Below are 22,308 nucleotides of genomic sequence, written 5' to 3' on the forward strand. Positions count from 1 at the left end.
ACAAATTGCACCAAAGAGACTTGTGGTTATACTGACCCTCAGCAGGCCATAGTCTCGTGGAAGCTCACAACAAGTCAGGAAGGGTCAGTTCACATCTCTACAATCTGAAAAATGTCATCCCTGGGTGGTGTCGAAACACCAAACTTGAGATTGACAGTCAAACAAGCAAACTGTTTGATTGCACTTGAGAGGCTTGTGTTGGCATTGACCCTCAGCAGGCCAAAAGAACTGGGAATTTCATTAGATGTCCAGGATGTCACATCCACATCATGGAGCACAACACACTGTCATCCCTGGGTGGGCTTGAACCACCAAACTTCAGATTAACAGTCTAACGCGCTAACCAATTGCGCCACAGAGACTTGTGGTGGTGTATATGACCCTGACGCTTGATCGCTGGCCGTCCGTGCTCTCTTCCAACTGAACATGGAGTTTACGAAACAACAACACATTGTTCCAATGGTTGTGTTACCTTGCATCGAAAGTGCAGCAACATTTTCAAGGAAGTAGCCCTGTAGTTATCTAATGTTTGTTTGCTTTTTGAATGGCCTTAAAAGGGCAAAAATGTAGCGCAATGTTCGTCAGTGCAACATTATATTAAAAGGCATCTGGCAGGATTAAATTCAGCCACAATCACAAATATATTCTGATAAATATATATTTTAAACAACTGCATTTTTACAAATGTAATATATAATCGCCAAGCCCATTCAAAATAATTAGGGGACTGACTCCGGAAGAATGATGTAGTAGCGAGTCACTTTCATGGCGTATAGGCATACATATACACACAAACACACACACACTGAACCAACATTGTCCTTCTCGCGAGATAAATATAAATGCTAAGGTTTTTCATGCCAGATTGACATCATTTACATTGTCATACTAGCCAGATTAATAAGAATAAATGATATGTTCCTTGGAGAACACAGAATGATCAAGCTATTGAGTAACAGAAGATCAGAGACCATTGACAGCCATTTTACCAGTAGGTATAGTAACTTGTCATCTTTCATGTTCAACAACACACCAATCACATGTGACAACAGGAAACACAGCAGGTCAAAAGCAAGCTTACTGTAAGTCCAGGAAGGTCTTCCATATCGCTAGAAACGGAAAGACAGCATCCCTGGGTGGGCTCAAATCACCAATTTTTAAATTAAGAGTCTAACGCGCCAACAAATTGCACCAAAGAGACTTGTGGTTATACTGACCCTCAGCAGGCCATAGTCTCGTGGAAGCTCACAACAAGTCAGGAAGGGTCAGTTCACATCTCTACAATCTGAAAAATGTCATCCCTGGGTGGTGTCGAAGCACCAAACTTGAGATTGACAGTCAAACAAGCTAACTGTTTGATTGCACTTGAGAGGCTTGTGTTGGCATTGACCCTCAGCAGGCCAAAAGAACTGGGAATTTCATTAGAGGTCCAGGATGTCACATCCACATCATGGAGCACAACACACTGTCGTCCCTGGGTGGGCTCGAACCACCAACCTTTAGATTAACAGTCTAACGCGCTAACCAATTGCGCCACAGAGACTTGTGGTGTATATGACCCTGACGCTTGATCGCTGGCCGTCCGTGCTCTCTTCCAACTGAACATGGAGTTTACGAAACAACAACACATTGTTCCAATGGTTGTGTTACCTTGCATCGAAAGTGCAGCAACATTTTCAAGGAAGTAGCCCTGTAGTTATCTAATGTTTGTTTGCTTTTTGAATGGCCTTAAAAGGGCAAAAATGTAGCGCAATGTTCGTCAGTGCAACATTATATTAAAAGGCATCTGGCAGGATTAAATTCAGCCACAATCACAAATATATTCTGATAAATATATATTTTAAACAACTGCATTTTTACAAATGTAATATATAATCGCCAAGCCCATTCAAAATAATTAGGGGACTGACTCCGGAAGAATGATGTAGTAGCGAGTCACTTTCATGGCGTATAGGCATACATATACACACAAACACACACACACTGAACCAACATTGTCCTTCTCGCGAGATAAATATAAATGCTAAGGTTTTTCATGCCAGATTGACATCATTTACATTGTCATACTAGCCAGATTAATAAGAATAAATGATATGTTCCTTGGAGAACACAGAATGATCAAGCTATTGAGTAACAGAAGATCAGAGACCATTGACAGCCATTTTACCAGTAGGTATAGTAACTTGTCATCTTTCATGTTCAACAACACACCAATCACATGTGACAACAGGAAACACAGCAGGTCAAAAGCAAGCTTACTGTAAGTCCAGGAAGGTCTTCCATATCGCTAGAAACGGAAAGACAGCATCCCTGGGTGGGCTCAAATCACCAATTTTTAAATTAAGAGTCTAACGCGCCAACAAATTGCACCAAAGAGACTTGTGGTTATACTGACCCTCAGCAGGCCATAGTCTCGTGGAAGCTCACAACAAGCCAGGAAGGGTCAGTTCACATCTCTACAATCTGAAAAATGTCATCCCTGGGTGGTGTCGAAACACCAAACTTAAGATTGACAGTCAAACAAGCTAACTGTTTGATTGCACTTGAGAGGCTTGTGTCTGCATTGACCTTCAGCAGGCCAAAAGAACTGGGAATTTCATTAGAGGTCCAGGATGTCACATCCACATCATGGATCACAACACACTGTCGTCCCTGGGTGGGCTCGAACCACCAACCTTTAGATTAACAGTCTAACGCGCTAACCAATTGCGCCACAGAGACTTGTGGTGTATATGACCCTGACGCTTGATCGCTGGCCGTCCGTGCTCTCTTCCAACTGAACATGGAGTTTACGAAACAACAACACATTGTTCCAATGGTTGTGTTACCTTGCATCGAAAGTGCAGCAACATTTTCAAGGAAGTAGCCCTGTAGTTATCTAATGTTTGTTTGCTTTTTGAATGGCCTTAAAAGGGCAAAAATGTAGCGCAATGTTCGTCAGTGCAACATTATATTAAAAGGCATCTGGCAGGATAAATTCAGCCACAATCACAAATATATTCTGATAAATATATATTTTAAACAACTGCATTTTTACAAATGTAATATATAATCGCCAAACCCATTCAAAATAATTAGGGGACTGACTCCGGAAGAATGATGTAGTAGCGAGTCACTTTCATGGCGTATAGGCATACATATACACACAAACACACACACACTGAACCAACATTGTCCTTCTCGCGAGATAAATATAAATGCTAAGGTTTTTCATGCCAGATTGACATCATTTACATTGTCATACTAGCCAGATTAATAAGAATAAATGATATGTTCCTTGGAGAACACAGAATGATCAAGCTATTGAGTAACAGAAGATCAGAGACCATTGACAGCCATTTTACCAGTAGGTATAGTAACTTGTCATCTTTCATGTTCAACAACACACCAATCACATGTGACAACAGGAAACACAGCAGGTCAAAAGCAAGCTTACTGTAAGTCCAGGAAGGTCTTCCATATCGCTAGAAACGGAAAGACAGCATCCCTGGGTGGGCTCAAATCACCAATTTTTAAATTAAGAGTCTAACGCGCCAACAAATTGCACCAAAGAGACTTGTGGTTATACTGACCCTCAGCAGGCCATAGTCTCGTGGAAGCTCACAACAAGTCAGGAAGGGTCAGTTCACATCTCTACAATCTGAAAAATGTCATCCCTGGGTGGTGTCGAAACACCAAACTTGAGATTGACAGTCAAACAAGCTAACTGTTTGATTGCACTTGAGAGGCTTGTGTTGGCATTGACCCTCAGCAGGCCAAAAGAACTGGGAATTTCATTAGAGGTCCAGGATGTCACATCCACATCATGGAGCACAACACACTGTCGTCCCTGGGTGGGCTCAAACCACCAACCTTTAGATTAACAGTCTAACGCGCTAACCAATTGCGCCACAGAGACTTGTGGTGTATATGACCCTGACGCTTGATCGCTGGCCGTCCGTGCTCTCTTCCAACTGAACATGGAGTTTACGAAACAACAACACATTGTTCCAATGGTTGTGTTACCTTGCATCGAAAGTGCAGCAACATTTTCAAGGAAGTAGCCCTGTAGTTATCTAATGTTTGTTTGCTTTTTGAATGGCCTTAAAAGGGCAAAAATGTAGCGCAATGTTCGTCAGTGCAACATTATATTAAAAGGCATCTGGCAGGATTAAATTCAGCCACAATCACAAATATATTCTGATAAATATATATTTTAAACAACTGCATTTTTACAAATGTAATATATAATCGCCAAGCCCATTCAAAATAATTAGGGGACTGACTCCGGAAGAATGATGTAGTAGCGAGTCACTTTCATGGCGTATAGGCATACATATACACACAAACACACACACACTGAACCAACATTGTCCTTCTCGCGAGATAAATATAAATGCTAAGGTTTTTCATGCCAGATTGACATCATTTACATTGTCATACTAGCCAGATTAATAAGAATAAATGATATGTTCCTTGGAGAACACAGAATGATCAAGCTATTGAGTAACAGAAGATCAGAGACCATTGACAGCCATTTTACCAGTAGGTATAGTAACTTGTCATCTTTCATGTTCAACAACACACCAATCACATGTGACAACAGGAAACACAGCAGGTCAAAAGCAAGCTTACTGTAAGTCCAGGAAGGTCTTCCATATCGCTAGAAACGGAAAGACAGCATCCCTGGGTGGGCTCAAATCACCAATTTTTAAATTAAGAGTCTAACGCGCCAACAAATTGCACCAAAGAGACTTGTGGTTATACTGACCCTCAGCAGGCCATAGTCTCGTGGAAGCTCACAACAAGTCAGGAAGGGTCAGTTCACATCTCTACAATCTGAAAAATGTCATCCCTGGGTGGGGTCGAAACACCAAACTTGAGATTGACAGTCAAACAAGCTAACTGTTTGATTGCACTTGAGAGGCTTGTGTTGGCATTGACCCTCAGCAGGCCAAAAGAACTGTGAATTTCATTAGAGGTCCAGGATGTCACATCCACATCATGGAGCACAACACACTGTCGTCCCTGGGTGGGCTCGAACCACCAACCTTTAGATTAACAGTCTAACGCGCTAACCAATTGCGCCACAGAGACTTGTGGTGTATATGACCCTGACGCTTGATCGCTGGCCGTCCGTGCTCTCTTCCAACTGAACATGGAGTTTACGAAACAACAACACATTGTTCCAATGGTTGTGTTACCTTGCATCGAAAGTGCAGCAACATTTTCAAGGAAGTAGCCCTGTAGTTATCTAATGTTTGTTTGCTTTTTGAATGGCCTTAAAAGGGCAAAAATGTAGCGCAATGTTCGTCAGTGCAACATTATATTAAAAGGCATCTGGCAGGATTAAATTCAGCCACAATCACAAATATATTCTGATAAATATATATTTTAAACAACTGCATTTTTACAAATGTAATATATAATCGCCAAGCCCATTCAAAATAATTAGGGGACTGACTCCGGAAGAATGATGTAGTAGCGAGTCACTTTCATGGCGTATAGGCATACATATACACACAAACACACACACACTGAACCAACATTGTCCTTCTCGCGAGATAAATATAAATGCTAAGGTTTTTCATGCCAGATTGACATCATTTACATTGTCATACTAGCCAGATTAATAAGAATAAATGATATGTTCCTTGGAGAACACAGAATGATCAAGCTATTGAGTAACAGAAGATCAGAGACCATTGACAGCCATTTTACCAGTAGGTATAGTAACTTGTCATCTTTCATGTTCAACAACACACCAATCACATGTGACAACAGGAAACACAGCAGGTCAAAAGCAAGCTTACTGTAAGTCCAGGAAGGTCTTCCATATCGCTAGAAACGGAAAGACAGCATCCCTGGGTGGGCTCAAATCACCAATTTTTAAATTAAGAGTCTAACGCGCCAACAAATTGCACCAAAGAGACTTGTGGTTATACTGACCCTCAGCAGGCCATAGTCTCGTGGAAGCTCACAACAAGTCAGGAAGGGTCAGTTCACATCTCTACAATCTGAAAAATGTCATCCCTGGGTGGTGTCGAAACACCAAACTTGAGATTGACAGTCAAACAAGCTAACTGTTTGATTGCACTTGAGAGGCTTGTGTTGGCATTGACCCTCAGCAGGCCAAAAGAACTGGGAATTTCATTAGAGGTCCAGGATGTCACATCCACATCATGGAGCACAACACACTGTCGTCCCTGGGTGGGCTCAAACCACCAACCTTTAGATTAACAGTCTAACGCGCTAACCAATTGCGCCACAGAGACTTTGTGGTGTATATGACCCTGACGCTTGATCGCTGGCCGTCCGTGCTCTCTTCCAACTGAACATGGAGTTTACGAAACAACAACACATTGTTCCAATGGTTGTGTTACCTTGCATCGAAAGTGCAGCAACATTTTCAAGGAAGTAGCCCTGTAGTTATCTAATGTTTGTTTGCTTTTTGAATGGCCTTAAAAGGGCAAAAATGTAGCGCAATGTTCGTCAGTGCAACATTATATTAAAAGGCATCTGGCAGGATTAAATTCAGCCACAATCACAAATATATTCTGATAAATATATATTTTAAACAACTGCATTTTTACAAATGTAATATATAATCGCCAAGCCCATTCAAAATAATTAGGGGACTGACTCCGGAAGAATGATGTAGTAGCGAGTCACTTTCATGGCGTATAGGCATACATATACACACAAACACACACACACTGAACCAACATTGTCCTTCTCGAAGATAAATATAAATGCTAAGGTTTTTCATGCCAGATTGACATCATTTACATTGTCATACTAGCCAGATTAATAAGAATAAATGATATGTTCCTTGGAGAACACAGAATGATCAAGCTATTGAGTAACAGAAGATCAGAGACCATTGACAGCCATTTTACCAGTAGGTATAGTAACTTGTCATCTTTCATGTTCAACAACACACCAATCACATGTGACAACAGGAAACACAGCAGGTCAAAAGCAAGCTTACTGTAAGTCCAGGAAGGTCTTCCATATCGCTCGAAACGGAAAGACAGCATCCCTGGGTGGGCTCAAATCACCAATTTTTAAATTAAGAGTCTTAACGCGCCAACAAATTGCACCAAAGAGACTTGTGGTTATACTGACCCTCAGCAGGCCATAGTCTCGTGGAAGCTCACAACATGCCAGGAAGGGTCAGTTCACATCTCCACAATCTGAAAAATGTCATCCCTGGGTGGTGTTGAAGCACCAACCTATAGATTGACCGTCAAACGCGCTAACTGATTGCACTAGAGAGGCTTGTGTTGGCATTGACATTGACCATCAGCAGGACAATATAACAGGAATCACATATCCACATCATGGAGCACAACAAACTGAGAACTGTCGTCCCTGGGTGGGCTCAAACCACCAACCTTTAAATTAACAGTCTAACACGCCAACCAATTGCACCAAAGAGACTTGTGGTTATACTGACCTTCGGCAGGCCAAAGTCTCATGGAAGCTCACGCCAAGTTAGGAAGGGTCAGTTCACATCTCCACAATCTTGTCCCAGGGTGGTGTCAAAGCACCAACCTTTAGATTGACAGTCAAACACTAACTGATTGAACTAGAGAGGTTTGTGTTGGCATTGACCATCAGCAGGGGAAAGTAACATGAATCTCATTACAGGTCCAGGATGTCACATCCACAATCATGGAGCACAACAAACTGAGAACTGTCGTCCCTGGGTGGGCTTCAACCACCAACCTTTAGATTAACAGTCTAACGCCCTAACCAATTGCGCCACAGAGACTTGTGGTGTATTTGACCTTGACGCTTGATCGCTGGCCATTTGTGCTCTCATCCAACTGAACATGGAGTTCACGAAACCTCAACACTTTGTTCCAATGGTTGTGTTAAAACCTGTTAAGGAGGCTGCGAATTTTCGCAGCTTTGTGTTAAAAATCGCGCAACATTTCAGCGTCCTGCTACTCATGCCAGGAATATAGTATATGCATATGATAAGTGTGTGTGTATAGAAAACACTCTGAAGTCTCTAAAACGGGTTAAATCGTGTCTGTGGCTATAACATAACGTGTTTAGGAGTAAAAATCCTTCGAAAAACTTTTCACCAAAAACACAAAAATAATATTCATCCGCCAGTCAATGTATTGTCTAAGGCTAAAGAAAATACATGAGGATCCCCTGTAAACGCCTACAGCTTCCACACGATGTCGCCAGTACTGGCATTTTTTGGCTGCTTTATCCTTGGTTTGATAACGTATAGGCACTTCCTTTCTTGGGGCTCACCGCAGGATGTTATGAAAGTGAAAACATGGAGTATGATTTCAAGACTTGCTGCTATCGAATACAGATCTCCCCGTGATCAATTTGATAGATTATTAACGTTTATTAATTCCTAAAGTTAATTCCTAAAATTAATTCCCACCCAGTGATGCTGTCTTTCTGTTTCTAGTGATATGGAAGACCTTCCTGGCCTTACAGTAAGCTTGCTTTTGACCTGCTGTGTTTCCTGTTGTCACATGTGATTGGTGTGTTGTTGAACATGAAAGATGACAAGTTACGATACCTACTGGTAAAATGGCTGTCAATGGTTTCTGATCTTCTGTTACTGTTGGAGGAAATTATAGTTGAAATGATTAATTATGTATACATTTATTTTAGAACCATTTATTTTAATACTATTATGTTATGGTATGAAATGTATGGATTCTTGGTTGAACTTGGACTGAAAATGTAAGTAAAACGAATTAATTGTCTGTACCTTGCGGGTTTAAGGGAGAGGGATGGCATATCTCTTTAAACAGATAAAAATGTTTGTTTGATGATCCATTAGTGGAGAAGAGTATATCTTTTAGACAGATTGGAATGTTTGTTTTATGAGGGGAGTAGAAGACAATCTCCAGACCTGAAGACACTGCGATATTGTGTGGATCGGAGAGAGTGTGAGAAACTGACGACTTCATTTTATGTTTTCTCTTTAAAATGTAATGTTCTTTGTATTTTGGGTCAGTACACTCTTGAATTAAACGCTGTTACCTGACTTTTAAGACCGGGGCTCTGTCCATTCTTATAATAATATGGGTTTTACAATCCCATAGAATGCATTGACAGAGTAATAAATTCTGATTGGGAAATAATATAGAGGAATTTAGAATTCCACTTACAAATTGGTCCTTAGAGCCGGATCTAAAATACCCGTCTCTGCCATCTGGAGGTCGTACGCCGGGAAAAAATTGTGCACGTTATTAAAGACCTGGCCCTGGAATGGAGGTTAAAAACAGGCTGGTATACACTACAGACGGCAGATACGGTGACTAGATCAAACGAACAATGCTTTTCCCAGTCGGCAGCAGGTATTGTAGCCTTTATTCTCGATTCTGGGGGGATTTGAGTTCTTTAATTGATGTTCTAAAGTTTTCAGAATTCATCAATAATGGGAGCTTTGCTATTCCCACAGGGTTTTGTATGACCAACATACACTAGGTTTTGTATAACCGATATACACTGAAGCAGGTTCGAAAACAACCTATGGTAATGTGCACTACCGTAAATAAACTAAACTTAATCATGAGAGGCACACCCGCCCGAGATTAAGACGGGATATTAAATAGGTACTGGGGGATAGGACGGTGATCTTGTACAAATACTGGGCATGGGGAGACAGCAAGAATGCGCAAGATAACTGGATTGGTCATTTGAATTGCGGCAGTATTGATCCTCGTTCCGATTCAACTAATACTACGGAAATATCCAAATAAGGAGGAGAGGGAACTTAAATCTAAAGAAATGAGATAAAAGCCAAATCTATAGACAGGATAGTTCCATGCGAGAGGGGAGTCTAACAATTAGTGGCGTGAGATAACGATTATTAGCGTTCTTTAAAAGCCCTCTGACACAACCGGAAAATAAGATATTGACTAGGGATTTACAAACCCTGGGCTTATAGTTGTAAGGTAAGACCTAATATCTGATTCAAAAGTCAAAGCTATTGATTAGATTTCCATCAAAGAGACGCACACATAGTCAGACAGAAAAGGAACAAAAGTGATTTAGTAACGGTAAATTGCAAATTTATTGAAGTACACGCACATAGAATTTAAAATTAAATATAGAAAGGCATAGATAAGTGATTAAATACCATAGCTAAGTAACGGTTAGGATTGTTTAGAAATTCCTCAAAAGAAGTGTTGGAAACTAGCGGGAGAATGGAAGGGAGGCGTCCAAAATCTGACTCAGACAAAGAACCTGAATGGAAGCTGATATTACGAATATAGCCAGGAAGCGTTTTAAATTAGGACGATTTTCTGGGAATTCCCGATATCGAAGTTTTGCGACTACGGACAATTATAATAATAATGTATTGAGATTGGAGTCGTATTGAAAAAAAAGGCATTAAAAATAATGGCGAGACAATTGAGGTAATACGCTATTTTGCCCAAAATGATCTGGTGGAAGGATGTATTGAGATGGGAGTCATACTTAAATAAATGTATCATAGGAGAAAAAGTCACCTAAAGTTAAACGTAGGGAATAACGGAGAGATACGATACAATTTCGTGCTATCCGGACGTTATAGCTATTTATGAATCGACTGACATATGATACATTTAGCACAAAAAATGGTACGTTCAGATGTTAGGGTATCGTAAGTTGAGAAGCTGGGTTGATTTTACTTTGATGATTAAAATTTAAAACTGAACGCAATCTGAATAGGGAATATATATTTTACAGAGGCAGGCAGATGTGTGGTGTCGTTTCACGTTGAACAACATCGTTCCTCAAATTTAAACAGAGAAAAGGGGTTGTGGCATTTAGAGGGAAAATGCGTGCATTATAGCTTAGAGTTACTTTTCAAAAGCGGCTAAAAGTTCCAAATACATTTCTTTTAAAAATGAGAAGTATCGTAAAGATAGTCTGGAAAGATGCTACAGCTTGCAACGGAAGTGCTAGGCACTCAATGGGCTATATGGTGCAACGCTTGGACTATAAAATAGGTAAGAATAGTTTAATCGTGAAAAGTTGTGATTGTTTTCCTAGGTATTGATTTTTGGTTAGGTAACGCCATGATCTGTTTTCCGTTTTCATTGCGGGGAAAAAATAAAATGTCTTATCTTAAAGGGACATTGCACGTCAATCACAGTGGTTTGAGTGTATGGCAGTGTATAAAATATTTTGGGACGACAATTTGAAGATAGACTGAATGAGTTACATGAAACATCGAGAGATTTAAAACAAGTGAATAACGTATTGGGAATAGAGTCGTAATTAAAATACTAAGTCAAAGACGAGACAGTAACTTAGATCAAAATGAATTCTAAAATAATAACGAAGAGACAATTACGATTTATGCCCATCGACATGTTTTTATAAAATTAGCGAATTTAGAGATATTGGTTGGGGTGGTAAATTATAATTCAGGATTTGAACAGATGTGATAAATTAGGTTTGGTTTATCGAACAACAATTATTTACAATTCATTGAAAGTCGTTACGGATTGAGCCAAGGTTGAGCGCTTGATGATGACGTCACTAGCGAAGCACTATTGGTCGCCACGGAAATTACGTTGTGAATGGGGGTAATGGAGAAAATTGTTTGTCTGTTAATGTGTGCATTAGTGTTTCGAGTAACTTTTCAGAAGTTGATATAAATGACAAAATACATTTTTGACAGGAATTTGAGAGTCGCCAGGATAGTCAGGAAAGATGCTAAAAACTATCAGCTGATACGTTGGGAAGGCATCATAAGATTTGTGGCGTTTGTTTGGATTGAACTAGGCTATGAGAGAGAGAGACTGGATGTATGAATCGTAAAACATCGTGGTAATGGATTTCCGATGGTTGTGATTCTAGGTTTGATTGTTTGTTAACACCAGTGAATTAGAGCACTTTCCATTGTGTGGAACCATGTTATGGTATTTAAAGTTTGAAAAGCAACCTCCATAGAAAAACATAACTGCATATGTTTCGGGAAGTAAGCTAGGTTGAATTTGGTTATTCGAGCTTTTCCCCTGATACGTAGACATGCGTAACAGGGGCAAGTTGGGGTTTGTTTTTGTTTTTCTTGAGGAACTAACAGATGTGAACGTGAGTCTCTGAGTAATTTTGCCATCTGAAGCATTATAAGTAGTGAGTTTTCGTATAGTTTGTTTTTAGCTGATAAAAGTGGTTTGTTTATTTGTTTGCTAGTTATGGTCAATTTTAGGGTTTGATTTAACTTAGTTAAACATTGTGTTCTGGCGTGTTTAGGTAGAATTCTTTGTTCCGGGACGGAGGGGAGTTACCTAAAATAAGTCAATTAAAGGAGCCATGGGAGAATGCGAATGCATCTTTATTAAATAGAGGGGGTTAAATTACGGATTTCTTACAAAGAGAAATGTACGACATTTGCGGCAGAGGGGAAGAAGTAATACAATAATGTTATCGGGTTAATTGTATCTAAGGGTAGCATGTTCATTTAAGTAAACATATACATTGACGTTGTTTAAAACTTATGATTAATGATTTGAGTTAAAGGGGAATCATCATTAGGTTTAGTTTATAGTTCACTTTTGAGTTTCTGAATCGAAGTAGCATAGTGAATGCTAGTTAGGAGTGTTGTGTTCTTCTGGGAAAATTGATGTTTAGGTGTCTCAATTTTAAATGTTTCCTGGGATTATAATCTTGGGGAGAATGAGGCCATAAACGACCAAATTAAAACAGGTCTGCAAGTATATACACATAAAACAATTGTTAGGACTATTTGTTTTAGTGCAAAGGTATTTTAAAGAGGCACGCTCACATATGGAACTTTATGAGTTTTTAGTTTATGAGTTTTAATTATACAAGTGAATTTTTTGATTTTATGACATATTGATCTTATCGTGACTGTCTTTTGAGGTCTGATCAGCCTCAGGGGAGAGTCATTTGTATAATGAATATGGTCATATTGAGTTACTAGTTTTTAAGGTAAATTCATTATCATGGAGTTTTGGTTGGGGGGTTAGAATTATTGTTTGAACCGCAAATGAGAATGTGGTTCAGGATTCTGTTTTACAACATTAGCTGTGAAGTTTTTGAATGGGCTATTAATGATTTGGTATTGTAACAGAGAAACATTTCATATTTATCATTGAGAATAAATAGGGGAAGATAAGATACATTGAGGTTTGGATAGGAGATAGATTAAGCCAATAGGGCAGGGAATTACATAGAAAAATAAGTTACAGTTTTTAGGGGTGATAAATTACTGTAGATAAGGTATTCCCCACTTTGCAACACATATTAAATTCATGTTATTGTCAGATAGAATACTGAGGGTCCCTGAAGGAAAGGGCTTGTTAGTGTAGGAAGGATTTTGATATGGTTAGCATTTATTAGACTTTATTTGATTATTAGAAGTTTTTTAAATAGTATTAAATTTAACAGGAATATAGGACATCTGTGATGATTTAGGATTATTGTTAGGATTAAGATAGATTGATTAAGGAAATGTAAGGACTTTAGATTAAAGCCACTCATAGACATGTTTTTTCCAAAATCAATGATTTTAGATAAAGTCAAACAGTTAGAAGCTTAGTGTTATTTGAGAGATATGAGAGAAATGGGTTACGGTTTAAATTGGTAAATATATATATTTAAGAAAATATATAAGTAGCACAGATAGTTTTTAAAGTAGATAAGAAAACTTGACAGAGTATTGTTACAGGATTGACATGAATGGACGCCCAAGGGAGAATTGGACATGTGGAAAATGAAAAGGGGCTCCTACATGATGATGTCAGACATTAGGATAATTTACTAATCTTACCTAAGTCATTGTTTAAGGGTAGGCAAGGTTGTTACCTGGGCAGAGCCAGGTAACAAAGGGGGGATGGGTAAATTGTGTTCTAGGATAGGATGTGACCTACGGGATAATTAACTAATAAAAAATAAAAAAAAATATTAGCTAATAATCAGATAGAACAAATGAGAAACTGTTTGTTAACCAAGCCTGTATGTCCAGGATTTTATGCATTACAGGTGAACTACAGGTGAAGTCACTCAATCCAGTCCCAGAAGCTTGTTGGGGGGACCATACCAAGGACTCCTGGTGACAGCAAGCTGAAAGAGCTACCCGGATTCATATCGAGGGTAAGACACAATGACACTGTCAAACAATAAACAGTGTTCGAGAGGAGAACTGGAATTAACAGAATTCTGGGGGCCATCTCTCGAATGAAAAAACCCTCCCTGTCTTTTCATCCCTGTTGTTGTTCATAGAAGTGAAGATGTGTCTGGCTCTTGCTAAGTGATGTGTTCTCGGGGACAGGGTGGGGCTTCACATGGAAGCTGTTCGTCTGAGCTGTTTTATCGTGGGTGACATAATCCTGATACAGCACATCCTACTTGAGTATGCGGAGAGTGGTAATTTGACTCAAGGGTTAGACGATGAGGATTTTGTTCCAAAATAAGCATAAGAGATCCCTAGATCTGGGTAGACAGGAAGTTAGAGTAGAGGTTGGGAAGGATCTCTCAATGGAGTTTTATGTAGACCAAAATGGAGTCTCTAACTACATGGCAGTCTAGGACTCTGAGCCATTATGGCATATATCGGTGCAGGTTCCCATATTGATCGTGGACACAGGTCATAGCTCATTTGGAGAGAGAGGGCTATATGTATCCACTCACCCAGTATGGAAGAAGGTAGAGTAGAGTGAAGATGAGAGTTTTTGATTGTAATCAGGAGAGAGGGATGTATTGCATAAAGATACGCTTAACCCTTTAAACAGAAATGAAGGAGAATCTAGGGTTGTGGTATGGATATGACCAGGTCTTGGTCGACACCCTAGTACGGTTCTGGGTAGAGGAGTTTGGGCCGGTATGGTAAAGCTGTTCACGAAAGCAGGAATGCCAGATAATGACAGTTGTATTGATTTGCACTATTTAAATCCCCAGGTTCCTCCCTTTACAGTGACCGGAGGAGATTATTACCGTTTGGCCCGGTACAGTACTCTTGGGAAATGATGTCAGGGCGAGGTTTTACCAACAGATTGGACAGGATTATGCTCCATTGTAATGCCTTTCACACTCATTCAACACCAAGACATGAAGTATAGCCAAATGGGAGAAAAGAGCTATTCCATCCGGGTCTCTTATTGACTAAGTACACATTGATAACATTGGGGTTCCAAGGGGGGTGCCAGATGAGTCAAAGCAAGAAATCAGATCCTAGCAGGATTAGAGTTAAGCATTTCCGGGGGGTCTACTCTCAATAAGAACGTGGACTGGATTAATTATATTTATGATAATCAACAGCGCTTTAACAAGTATACCAGAGATGCTATTAAAGGTTTTGCAGAACAGACTGAAGCAACCAGCTGGATGGCTTGGCAGAATAGAATTGCAATAGATATGTTAATGGCTGAAAAGGGAGAAGTATGCGTGATTATCAGGACCATGTTTGTGCTTACATCCCAAATAACACAGCTCCGGACGAATCAGTGCCCAAAGCCTCAGCTGGTTTGACCACCCTGGCTCACGGGTTAGCAGAAAACTCTGGGGTGGATACTTCTCTGACTGATTGGGTTTGATAGTACGTTTGGAAAATGGAAAAATGTTATGATCACTGTGTTATGGGCTACATTCACCTGTGTGACTGTTTTAGTTTTAGGGGGCTAGTGTCTAATTCCCTGTGTATGAGGCCTTATTTCCAGGACTCTGGAGAAATCTATGACAATAGATGGTGCGGTATGGGCCGATTCCAGGTTCTGACCCGTGGAGGACTGAATGTATGACTACAGAACAAGTGGACGAATCTGGATCTTTTATTTGTGGGGAATTTATATTTGATGAGACCATTTTTGATGTTTAGGGAGGCTAGGTTGTATCCCATCTCAGGATTAGACTGTTTTTTAATAAAGATTGTAACGAAAATCCTGATAAGAAGAGTTGTAATTCTGATGTAGGTTTAAAGGTTAGATTAAGGTTAAGGTTAGATTTGATTAATGATGGGTGAAGAGTCGGATAGACATTTATAATAATGTTGGTTATGTGTCTATTCATATGATAATCTGATAAACCTTTACAATAAGGTTAATTATAAATCTAGTCGTATGATAAATCTGATAAACCTCTATAATAAGGTTGGTTATAAGTTTGTTCATATTTAAATTTTTTATGTTTGATAAAATTAGATGTAGATTTGAATGTATAATATTTAATCAAAGGGAGGATTGTTGGAGGAAATTATAGTTGAAATGATTAATTATGTATACATTTATTTTAGAACCATTTTTTTAATACGATTATGTTATGGTATGAAATGTATGGGTTCTTGGTTAAACTAGGACTGAAAATGTAAGTAAAACAAATTAATTGTCTGTACCTTGCGGGTTTAAGGGAGAGGGATGGCATATCTCTTTAGACAGATAAAAATGTTTGTTTGATGATCCATTAGTGGAGAAGAGTATATCTTTTAGACAGATTGGAATGTTTGTTTTATGAGGGGAGTAGAAGACAATCTCCAGACCTGAAGACACTGCGATATTGTGTGGATCGGAGAGAGTGTGAGAAACTGATGACGTCATTTTATGTTCTCTCTTTAAAATGTAATGTTCTTTGTATTTTGGGTCAGTACTCTCTTGAATTAAACGCTGTTACCTGACTTTTAAGACCGGGGCTCTGTCCATTCTTATAATAATATGGGTTTTACAATCCCATAGAATGCATTGACAGAGTAATAAATTCTGATTGGGAAATAATATAGAGGAATTTAGAATTCCACTAACAGTTACTCAATAGCTTGATCATTCTGTGTTCTCCAAGGAACATATCATTTATTCTTATTAATCTGGCTAGTATGACATATGTATGCCTATACGCCATGAAAGTGACTAGCCACTTCATCATTCTTCCGGAGTCAGTCCCCTAATTATTTTGAATGGGCTTGGCGATTATATATTACATTTGTAAAAATGCAGTTGTTTAAAATATATATTTATCAGAATATATTTGTGATTGCGGCTGAATTTAGTCCTGCCAGATGCCTTTTAATATAATGTTGCACTGACGAACGTTGCGCTACATTTTTGCCCTTTTAAGGCCATTCAAAAAGCAAACAAACATTAGATAACTACAGGGCTACTTCCTTGAAAATGTTGCTGCACTTTCGATGCAAGGTAACACAACCATTGGAACAATGTGTTGTTGTTTCGTAAACTCCATGTTCAGTTGGAAGAGAGCACGGACGGCCAGCGATCAAGCGTCAGGGTCATATACACCACAAGTCTCTGTGGCGCAATTGGTTAGCGCGTTAGACTGTTAATCTAAAGGTTGGTGGTTTGAGCCCACCCAGGGACGACAGTGTGTTGTGCTCCATGATGTGGATGTGACATCCTGGACCTCTAATGAAATTCCCAGTTCTTTTGGCCTGCTGAGGGTCAATGCCAACACAAGCCTCTCAAGTGCAATCAAACAGTTAGCTTGTTTGACTGTCAATCTCAAGTTTGGTGCTTCGACACCACCCAGGGATGACATTTTTCAGATTGTAGAGATGTGAACTGACCCTTCCTGACTTGTTGTGAGCTTCCACGAGACTATGGCCTGCTGAGGGTCAGTATAACCACAAGTCTCTTTGGTGCAATTTGTTGGCGCGTTTGACTCTTAATTTAAAAATTGGTGATTTGAGCCCACCCAGGGATGCTGTCTTTCCGTTTCTAGCGATATGGAAGACCTTCCTGGACTTACAGTAAGCTTGCTTTTGACCTGCTGTGTTTCCTGTTGTCACATGTGATTGGTGTGTTGTTGAACATGAAAGATGACAAGTTACTATACCTACTGGTAAAATGGCTGTCAATGGTCTCTGATCTTCTGTTACTCAATAGCTTGATCATTCTGTGTTCTCCAAGGAACATATCATTTATTCTTATTAATCTGGCTAGTATGACAATGTAAATTATGTCAATCTGGCATGAAAAACCTTAGCATTTATATTTATCTCGCGAAAAGGACAATGTTGGTTCAGTGTGTGTGTGTTTGTGTGTATATGTATGCCTATACGCCATGAAAGTGACTCGCTACTACATCATTCTTCCGGAGTCAGTCCTCTAATTATTTTGAATGGGCTTGGCGATTATATATTACATTTGTAAAAATGCAGTTGTTTAAAATATATATTTATCAGAATATATTTGTGATTGTGGCTGAATTTAATCCTGCCAGATGCCTTTTAATATAATGTTGCACTGACGAACGTTGCGCTACATTTTTGCCCTTTTAAGGCCATTCAAAAAGCAAACAAACATTAGATAACTACAGGGCTACTTCCTCGAAAATGTTGCTGCACTTTCGATGCAAGGTAACACAACCATTGGAACAATGTGTTGTTGTTTCGTAAACTCCATGTTCAGTTGGAAGCGAGCACGGACGGCCAGCGATCAAGCGTCAGGGTCATATACACTTTAAGTCTCTGTGGCGCAATTGGTTAGCGCGTTAAACTGTTAATCTAAAGGTTGGTGGTTCGAGCCCACCCAGGGACGACAGTGTGTTGTGCTCCATGATGTGGATGTGACATCCTGGACCTCTAATGAAATTCCCAGTTCTTTTGGCCTGCTGAGGGTCAATGCCAACACAAGCCTCTCAAGTGCAATCAAACAGTTAGCTTGTTTGACTGTCAATCTCAAGTTTGGTGCGTTGACACCACCCAGGGATGACATTTTTCAGATTGTAGAGATGTGAACTGACCCTTCCTGACTTGTTGTGAGCTTCCACGAGACTATGGCCTGCTGAGGGTCAGTATAACCACAAGTCTCTTTGGTGCAATTTGTTGGCGCGTTTGACTCTTAATTTAAAAATTGGTGATTTGAGCCCACCCAGGGATGCTGTCTTTCCGTTTCTAGCGATATGGAAGACCTTCCTGGACTTACAGTAAGCTTGCTTTTGACCTGCTGTGTTTCCTGTTGTCACATGTGATTGGTGTGTTGTTGAACATGAAAGATGACAAGTTACTATACCTACTGGTAAAATGGCTGTCAATGGTCTCTGATCTTCTGTTACTCAATAGCTTGATCATTCTGTGTTCTCCAAGGAACATATCATTTATTCTTATTAATCTGGCTAGTATGACAATGTAAATGATGTCAATCTGGCATGAAAAACCTTAGCATTTATATTTATCTCGCGAAAAGGACAATGTTGGTTCAGTGTGTGTGTGTTTGTGTGTATATGTATGCCTATACGCCATGAAAGTGACTCGCTACTACATCATTCTTCCGGAGTCAGTCTTCTAATTATTTTGAATGGGCTTGGAGATTATATATTACATTTGTAAAAATGCAGTTGTTTAAAATATATATTTATCAGAATATATTTGTGATTGTGGCTGAATTTAATCCTGCCAGATGCCTTTTAATATAATGTTGCACTGACGAACATTGCGCTACATTTTTGCCCTTTTAAGGCCATTCAAAAAGCAAACAAACATTAGATAACTACAGGGCTACTTCCTCGAAAATGTTGCTGCACTTTCGATGCAAGGTAACACAACCATTGGAACAATGTGTTGTTGTTTCGTAAACTCCATGTTCAGTTGGAAGCGAGCACGGACGGCCAGCGATCAAGCGTCAGGGTCATATACACTTTAAGTCTCTGTGGCGCAATTGGTTAGCGCGTTAGACTGTTAATCTAAAGGTTGGTGGTTCGAGCCCACCCAGGGACGACAGTGTGTTGTGCTCCATGATGTGGATGTGACATCCTGGACCTCTAATGAAATTCCCAGTTCTTTTGGCCTGCTGAGGGTCAATGCCAACACAAGCCTCTCAAGTGCAATCAAACAGTTAGCTTGTTTGACTGTCAATCTCAAGTTTGGTGCTTCGACACCACCCAGGGATGACATTTTTCAGATTGTAGAGATGTGAACTGACCCTTCCTGACTTGTTGTGAGCTTCCACGAGACTATGGCCTGCTGAGGGTCAGTATAACCACAAGTCTCTTTGGTGCAATTTGTTGGCGCGTTTGACTCTTAATTTAAAAATTGGTGATTTGAGCCCACCCAGGGATGCTGTCTTTCCGTTTCTAGCGATATGGAAGACCTTCCTGGACTTACAGTAAGCTTGCTTTTGACCTGCTGTGTTTCCTGTTGTCACATGTGATTGGTGTGTTGTTGAACATGAAAGATGACAAGTTACTATACCTACTGGTAAAATGGCTGTCAATGGTCTCTGATCTTCTGTTACTCAATAGCTTGATCATTCTGTGTTCTCCAAGGAACATATCATTTATTCTTATTAATCTGGCTAGTATGACAATGTATATGATGTCAATCTGGCATTAAAAACCTTAGCATTTATATTTATCTCGGAAAACGACAATGTTGGTTCAGTGTGTGTGTGTTTGTGTGTATATGTATGCCTATACGCCATGAAAGTGACTCGCTACTACATCATTCTTCTGGAGTCAGTCCCCTAATTATTTTGAATGGGCTTGGCGATTATATATTACATTTGTAAAAATGCAGTTGTTTAAAATATATATTTATCAGAATATATTTGTGATTGTGGCTGAATTTAATCCTGCCAGATGCCTTTTAATATAATGTTGCACTGACGAACGTTGCGCTACATTTTTGCCCTTTTAAGGCCATTCAAAAAGCAAACAAACATTAGATAACTACAGGGCTACTTCCTCGAAAATGTTGCTGCACTTTCGATGCAAGGTAACACAACCATTGGAACAATGTGTTGTTGTTTCGTAAACTCCATGTTCAGTTGGAAGAGAGCACGGACGGCCAGCGATCAAGCGTCAGGGTCATATACACCACAAGTCTCTGTGGCGCAATTGGTTAGCGCGTTAGACTGTTAATCTAAAGGTTGGTGGTTCGAGCCCACCCAGGGACGACAGTGTGTTGTGCTCCATGATGTGGATGTGACATCCTGGACCTCTAATGAAATTCCCAGTTCTTTTGGCCTGCTGAGGGTCAATGCCAACACAAGCCTCTCAAGTGCAATCAAACAGTTAGCTTGTTTGACTGTCAATCTCAAGTTTGGTGCTTCGACACCACCCAGGGATGACATTTTTCAGATTGTAGAGATGTGAACTGACCCTTCCTGACTTGTTGTGAGCTTCCACGAGACTATGGCCTGCTGAGGGTCAGTATAACCACAAGTCTCTTTGGTGCAATTTGTTGGCGCGTTTGACTCTTAATTTAAAAATTGGTGATTTGAGCCCACCCAGGGATGCTGTCTTTCCGTTTCTAGCGATATGGAAGACCTTCCTGGACTTACAGTAAGCTTGCTTTTGACCTGCTGTGTTTCCTGTTGTCACATGTGATTGGTGTGTTGTTGAACATGAAAGATGACAAGTTACTATACCTACTGGTAAAATGGCTGTCAATGGTCTCTGATCATCTGTTACTCAATAGCTTGATCATTCTGTGTTCTCCAAGGAACATATCATTTATTCTTATTAATCTGGCTAGTATGACAATGTAAATGATGTCAATCTGGCATGAAAAACCTTAGCATTTATATTTATCTCGCGAAAAGGACAATGTTGGTTCAGTGTGTGTGTGTTTGTGTGTATATGTATGCCTATACGCCATGAAAGTGACTCGCTACTACATCATTCTTCCGGAGTCAGTCCTCTAATTATTTTGAATGGGCTTGGCGATTATATATTACATTTGTAAAAATGCAGTTGTTTAAAATATATATTTATCAGAATATATTTGTGATTGTGGCTGAATTTAATCCTGCCAGATGCCTTTTAATATAATGTTGCACTGACGAACGTTGCGCTACATTTTGCCCTTTTAAGGCCATTCAAAAAGCAAACAAACATTAGATAACTACAGGGCTACTTCCTCGAAAATGTTGCTGCACTTTCGATGCAAGGTAACACAACCATTGGAACAATGTGTTGTTGTTTCGTAAACTCCATGTTCAGTTGGAAGAGAGCACGGACGGCCAGCGATCAAGCGTCAGGGTCATATACACCACAAGTCTCTGTGGCGCAATTGGTTAGCGCGTTAGACTGTTAATCTAAAGGTTGGTGGTTCGAGCCCACCCAGGGACGACAGTGTGTTGTGCTCCATGATGTGGATGTGACATCCTGGACCTCTAATGAAATTCCCAGTTCTTTTGGCCTGCTGAGGGTCAATGCCAACACAAGCCTCTCAAGTGCAATCAAACAGTTAGCTTGTTTGACTGTCAATCTCAAGTTTGGTGCTTCGACACCACCCAGGGATGACATTTTTCAGATTGTAGAGATGTGAACTGACCCTTCCTGACTTGTTGTGAGCTTCCACGAGACTATGGCCTGCTGAGGGTCAGTATAACCACAAGTCTCTTTGGTGCAATTTGTTGGCGCGTTTGACTCTTAATTTAAAAA

General features: G+C 39.8%; 9 non-coding genes across 9 annotated transcripts; 4 read left to right on the forward strand and 5 right to left on the reverse strand.

Annotated features, from left to right (window-relative positions):
• Positions 1-1,469: 1,469 nt before the first annotated feature.
• trnan-guu lies at positions 1,470-1,543 on the reverse strand. Its single transcript has one exon. It is a non-coding gene; the product is annotated as a tRNA-Asn (tRNA).
• A 1,104-nt stretch (positions 1,544-2,647) lies between these two features.
• On the reverse strand, positions 2,648-2,721 carry trnan-guu. Its single transcript has one exon. It is a non-coding gene; the product is annotated as a tRNA-Asn (tRNA).
• A 1,103-nt stretch (positions 2,722-3,824) lies between these two features.
• trnan-guu lies at positions 3,825-3,898 on the reverse strand. The gene has a single exon. It is a non-coding gene; the product is annotated as a tRNA-Asn (tRNA).
• Positions 3,899-5,002: 1,104 nt separating this feature from the next.
• trnan-guu lies at positions 5,003-5,076 on the reverse strand. Its single transcript has one exon. It is a non-coding gene; the product is annotated as a tRNA-Asn (tRNA).
• A 1,104-nt stretch (positions 5,077-6,180) lies between these two features.
• Positions 6,181-6,254, reverse strand: trnan-guu. Its single transcript has one exon. It is a non-coding gene; the product is annotated as a tRNA-Asn (tRNA).
• A 10,955-nt stretch (positions 6,255-17,209) lies between these two features.
• Positions 17,210-17,283, forward strand: trnan-guu. The gene has a single exon. It is a non-coding gene; the product is annotated as a tRNA-Asn (tRNA).
• A 2,282-nt stretch (positions 17,284-19,565) lies between these two features.
• On the forward strand, positions 19,566-19,639 carry trnan-guu. The gene has a single exon. It is a non-coding gene; the product is annotated as a tRNA-Asn (tRNA).
• A 1,103-nt stretch (positions 19,640-20,742) lies between these two features.
• Positions 20,743-20,816, forward strand: trnan-guu. Its single transcript has one exon. It is a non-coding gene; the product is annotated as a tRNA-Asn (tRNA).
• Positions 20,817-21,919: 1,103 nt separating this feature from the next.
• On the forward strand, positions 21,920-21,993 carry trnan-guu. Its single transcript has one exon. It is a non-coding gene; the product is annotated as a tRNA-Asn (tRNA).
• The last annotated feature ends 315 nt before the right edge of the window (positions 21,994-22,308 follow it).

Source organism: Oncorhynchus tshawytscha, unplaced genomic scaffold (assembly GCF_018296145.1).
Source record: "Oncorhynchus tshawytscha isolate Ot180627B unplaced genomic scaffold, Otsh_v2.0 Un_contig_795_pilon_pilon, whole genome shotgun sequence".
Taxonomy (NCBI): Eukaryota; Metazoa; Chordata; class Actinopteri; order Salmoniformes; family Salmonidae; genus Oncorhynchus; species Oncorhynchus tshawytscha.